At 37.3% G+C, this 6,000-nt stretch overlaps 1 long non-coding RNA gene across 1 annotated transcript; it reads left to right on the forward strand.

Moving 5' to 3' along the window:
* Positions 1-610: 610 nt before the first annotated feature.
* On the forward strand, positions 611-6,000 carry LOC110336403. Its single transcript, XR_002381220.1, has 3 exons — positions 611-657; positions 4,777-4,974; positions 5,271-6,000. It is a non-coding gene; the product is annotated as an uncharacterized LOC110336403 (long non-coding RNA).

Genomic DNA, 6,000 nt, shown 5'->3' on the forward strand with positions numbered 1-6,000 from the left:
CACCTGAAGTCTTGTTTGTATTTGGTTTCTGTGGCAGTGCCCACAAGAGCATTTTTGTGGTAGGCGTTGCTGTTTACATCAACTTTAACTCAAGCTTAACTAATGCACATCAAAACCCTTTATACACAGAAGAATGAAATGTAGCTGCATTGTCTTTCATATGAATCTGACCTCAGAGTTCTATGCCTCCAATGTCCTGGTCTTCATGGAAATAATGATTGCTTTTGTGGCAGAAGAATAGAAACTGAGAGTACTCTATCACAATTGACATGTAAAGGAAGTCAGTAGCAGGAGCTCACTGAAAGGCCTCTACCCAGGCTTCATGCAGAGAGCAAAGTATGACTGTAAAAATCACACACTATACAACAGGGAGAGGCTGCATAACGAGGCCTCTGGCTTACTTCTCTTGAATGCATAATTTTTCTACAGCTCACTGTCCCATTCTGATGCTCAAGAGTGTATAAAATAAACTTAATAAACTGTGTTTATTACAATTTCTATCCATGCTCTAATTGTTTTTTCAGAGGATAACACAGAACCTGGTTTTTTCAATAGGGACCACTTTCCACTGGGTGTCCCAGTGCCTATCACACCTTAGTAAGGAATTGAGGAGGACGAATCATGTCTTGTTCTTAGAAGCCTCCTGGTGAAGTGGCTGTGAGTGTATTTGATCATAATAGCCCAAGTTTTATAACGACAGATGCCTCCATTCATTAAGAACCATTTGTAGATATTCACGATAAGGAAATATCACAATGCATATGAGAATGGCATAAGAAATGTATTATTTCAAGAACTTGTTATATCACAGATGTATTATTTCAAGAACTTCTATCCCAGTTTATCTAAAATACAAGTAAGTGAGGAGACTCGAAGTCTTCACATTTATGTATATAGAAACACAGTCTTGGATGGGATTCAGGATATCCAAGTGCCAGAAGGCAAGACTGTTAAACATGACTCATTTCTTGGGTCTCTAATCTCTTGGATTCTTATTCAATCTTTCCCCTCCACTATTGAAAATGGTTCCAAACCGTGAAATGTCCTTGCATCACATATAAAACACTTGTGCCAGTATGTTTCTACCATTCTGCTCAGCTATATTACTAGATGAATTTCCTCAGGATGAATTATTCATGAAGAAACTACACTCCATCAGAGAATGAGAATGTAATTCCAAAAATCTTTTAATACAAAAATCTGGGACTTGATATCACAGTATGCATTTAGTCAATAACTGCATTTGTTTGGGCTTCAGCCAGGGGCAGTATAGTCTGGAGGAAAGAAAATAAAGATGACTAAGAAGTGATGGCTGGCCTTGATTAGTTCCAATATATGATAAGAAACAGGTATATTATCACATTATAAATCAGCATTATTGAGATGACAAGCAAGATTCCAGGCCAATACAAAAGAATAGCGCAGCTGACAATGGGAAAAGACAGAATTTCAATGGTGTAATCTGAACTTCTGAGTCAAGCTACAGTAAAGGACATTTCTTTTCATATAAATGCTTGATTCCATAATTTCTCTCCATTTTATGGTGTTTTCTTAAGATGTTTTTTAGGGAGGTTTGTGTTTGCTGCTAAAGATGTTCTGATAGAGCATAAAAATAAAATGTAAAAGATAAGGGATGAAAATTCAAGGAGCACATGCTTAAGGGCCTTGGAGGAGTCTCTGGGAGTGACAATGGAACCAAATGGCAGTGGTGTCCCTAGTAATGAAGACTTAGGGCCTCATCAGATGTGTGAGTAAATGCAACTGTTTAGTTTCTGGTATGGTGATGGATAGCCAGTGTGAAAGAGCAGTGACCATGTCGAAAGCATCAGGTTGAAGTTTGGTGTACCTTTATCTAGTGTAAAACATTGTCTTCTGAGGCTAGCCAAGTTTAGCAACAGAGAAAATTTAGGGGGATTCTCTACACTTAGCTGCCGTGCCCACCACTCCTGTGAATGAGATGAAATCTAATTCCTCCTCTTTGATGATGATCTCTACCAATAACACAGAGAATGACAGTAATTCAATCTGCACTTCACAGAGGTACAAGTGGCAGCAGCTTTGGGGACATGGTACGCCTCTGAGCCAGAGACTTCAACTGGAAAAATACATTTCAAGTCAAATGTTCAGGCAGATTTTTCTCCTGTAATGACATGTGAGAAACAGGGGAAGGCTCAAAATGGATAAGGTAGTCTAATATGCAAAAGACACTGAGTTCAATTTTTAGCATGCATGTGCACACACAAACACACACATACATACACACACAAATATAAAAAAATTATGCAAACTGAACTCAAAAGTATAAGGTTCCTGAACAGTGAGATGTTGAGTATGTGGACAAAGGTTAAGAAATAAAGAAATGAGAATAAAAAGAGACAAAATCAATAGCTGGAACAATGACTTCTTTCATAAGCTGATACCAAGAAAGTTTATTAAGAACTGCATTGTATATACTATTATCAAGGTAGTAAATGGCCCAAGTCATTAGAGACTTAAATTAGACAATGTTGGCAAAGAGAATACAAGATACCTCAGACACAGATGCCTGAGCTTCTTAAATCCAAGGGGACCCTAGAAGCCATAACCTTGACTCCTATGAATCCCTGGCTGCAGCCTCGGACTGACCTTACTATGTCTATTCCTGGACAAGGACACAGACTGAAGTCTCCCTTGTCCTTTTATCAAGGCCTCTGAGAAAGACTAGGGTCAGTCTGGCTCCCAAATTTAAATCTATACATTCAGACAGGGACTAAGTTAAATCAAATAAGGAGACAAGGTAATACTTGCATTGAGTCTCTGAGTAAGAATGATGGACCGAAGGAGATCTCTAAGAGAAACGCTGTCTGGACGAAAATCAATTTCAGCTAAATCAATCTTAACTGTGAGTGATAAGCCTGGCAAGTTTTTAAAAGAGAATCTAGATGTATGGTTATACTGGTGTCGGGTGAAGCAATCAGTCAAATTATATACTTCACCTTCACCATAAGATAAAACTTATACAGTTAGTTGAATTCACAAATATAAGGAAGTTCTCTTCTTTGGAAGACACCTAAAGACGGACATAAATTCAAGCTACTGTTTGTGAAGTAAGAACATAAACTAGAAGATGGTTAGTGTGCAAACTATCTAAAGAAATAAGCAGCAAGCAAGATCATGAACATACAGTGCACAGATGAGAAAACATAAATGACCAATCAACAAGAAGAAAAATTATCAACCTCATGAGTAATTGAGCCATTTCAAATTAAGGCCACATCTGTTGTGACTAAATGAATGAGTTTGGGGAAGGATGAGAAGGAAGCGACTGAACACAAAACGGAGCTGTGGTCCAGTGACATTCAGAGTGTAATCATCAACCAGCACTGGTCCTTCCAAGTAAACTTAGATACTACCTATGAAACTGGATAACATACCACTTAATAAATAATTATTGCTATTCTTACAAGGAATGAAGTGAAAGTCCTGGAGTGAAAGAACTTTGAAGGTGCAGAGAGGATTCCCTTTTTAGCTGGGAAGAGGGAAATGCTGTATTTGGGTTTTTAAGTCAGTGTCCAGCTGAACTCCAAGGCAAGCGTGCTGAGAGCCATGAGTGATCTCGCTGCTGCTGCTGCCAGGGAAGATGGTAGTAATGGGTTCTGATGGACAGGCTCTCTGTCATGTGGGATTACAGTTGCCTGCCTAGCAAAAGGATATCACCTTAGCCAGCCTTACAGAGATATAAAGACGATGAGTCTAAATGTAGACATGAAACACTGACACGTTAAAGATGTGTGATTGGAAAAAAAAGTCATCAAAAATTCTTCAGGGCTTTCTACTTTTAAAACTGAATTGTAGGAATTATGTAGAGAGCCTTCCCTTTCACCCAGAATTAGAGGAAGGAAAGTAATATTTTGTAGTCACTGAGCCTTCTGTGTGCTTATTTATTTGGAATATGAGAAGTTCCAAATAAATTAGGAGAAAGGCATATTACCACAGAAATACTAACCTAAGGCAACAGCAACAATAACAACAAAGACTACCTAGAAATTTGAACATCTAACAAAATAATAATGTTACCAAAATGATGTATCTGTAGTCTCTACTTCACAAGGCAAATTTTCTGGGAAGTAACCTTAAAATTAACCAAAAAGGTAACTCTCTTCCATCATAGGTTTTTCCCTAACATGAAAAATGGAAGTCTATGATTAGGGTGCTTTGTGTGAAATCACCAAATAATTAATAAAAATACTATGCTGGGGAAATTTAAAAAAAAAAAAAAACCTTGTGCTAGACATTCTACTGGAGATTCTGGGTCTCTTCGGTGTGGGCCATTTCTTTGCCAGTTTGCTTTCTTACACCATCCAGGACCATCTGTGATGCAATGGTGCCACCCACATTTTTATTGAGCCCTCCCACATCAATCAACAATCAACATAATGCTCTACAGACTTGCCTACAAGCCAATCTTGTAGTTGCATTTTCTCAATTAGAATTCCTTCTTCCCATATGTCCCTAGTGTGTGTCAAGTTAAAATAGAATCAGTTAGTGCAAGATACTTGATGCTGGGTTCTTTCTTTCAGTATTACTATTAACCATTTAGTAAATGTAAAATGTATATCGAGAACCATATTCTTCTCTCTGGACCTCATTTGGCCAGGGATTGGGTAAGATAGATCATTATAGATCAGGGTACTATTAGAAAATACCCATAGAAGTGGTTCCTAGTTAGATGATTTTTCAGTGTGAGAGAAGAATCATGGTCATAATAACCACAATTCCCTCTTGACACCTTTACAGCTTCATTTCTGTCATTCAGCACGATTCTTTAGATGTCTGATTTGAACAAGTAGAAATATCCTCACATTTGAGAACAATGATAGATGACCAGCACTAGAATCTTAGCTGTTGGACATTTCATTTGTGTGGATGCAGAATATAGCACAGATTTACTAAGGAAAAGAATTTCCTATGCCAGAAGCTAAAAGGCATCAGAAGGTACTAATATTTTCTGAACTCACTTCAATATTAAGCAACAATAATTTTATTTACTCTGGTCTTTGAATTTTGTGTTGGGCTTTTGGAAGGAGCCCTCAAAGACCCTCTTTCTATGTGCTGACCAAATGTTAAATAAATAAGTAGTATAGATAAATGAATTTTAATATTTTTTGCTTTATTAAAGAAAACCCCAAAATCTAACATGTACAAGAGTGATTCTATGAGATTCAGTTTTGTTTTGTTTTGTTTTGTTTTGTTTTGTTTTGTTTTGTTTTGTTTTGTTTTGTTTTTAACAGACTCAAATGGTTTTTAAAAGAAGATAGTTTGAGGAAGTCAATTTCAATTGCCCTGCATTGGAGAAATCATTATTCTATGTAGCAGAGGGAGATCTATGTGCACGGTTTTGAAGACCCAATATGACTATTTTAGGCATCAACTCTTCCTTAGAAATTGTTAGTTTGGAGGGATCGAATTACAGAGATTACTTCATATTTGGGAAAGAAAACAAAACAACCAAAAATGCTATTGCTAAATGTACTTGCTGGAGTCCTTTGAAGACTTTGAAAGGTAGAAACCTATTTCTTTTGAGAGGTTATACTTTTACCAGATCATTTTATTTGACTATGTGTTTTTAAAATTTATGACCCCTGCATCTAAGGATCTGGTCTTCATGGCAACATGAAGAAGAAACATGCATGGATGCACTGCTGCATTTTGGGGCTTTTCTTTCCTAGTAAAACACACTGCACTTGGTTGAGAGACAGCCTTTGAAATCTGGGCCCAGGAAGAAATACAGTATGATCACCCGAGAGGAAATGTTCTCTGGGTTCACGCACCATTTGTTTCAAAAAATGCTTACTTAAAGTCCATGTGCTGAATTTCTGTTTCTGTGCTGTGAGCTATTGTTACCTCACTAAAGAGAAAAACGAATTTTGACAGTGAGGATACTGTGCAAACCTTTTTCATAAGTAATCAGGATAGCTTACAGCCATTTTGGATTCACACCCTCTTTGGGTTTGATCTTTG

The sequence above is a fragment of the Mus pahari genome, chromosome 1, assembly GCF_900095145.1.
Source record: "Mus pahari chromosome 1, PAHARI_EIJ_v1.1, whole genome shotgun sequence".
Classification (NCBI taxonomy): domain Eukaryota; kingdom Metazoa; phylum Chordata; class Mammalia; order Rodentia; family Muridae; genus Mus; species Mus pahari.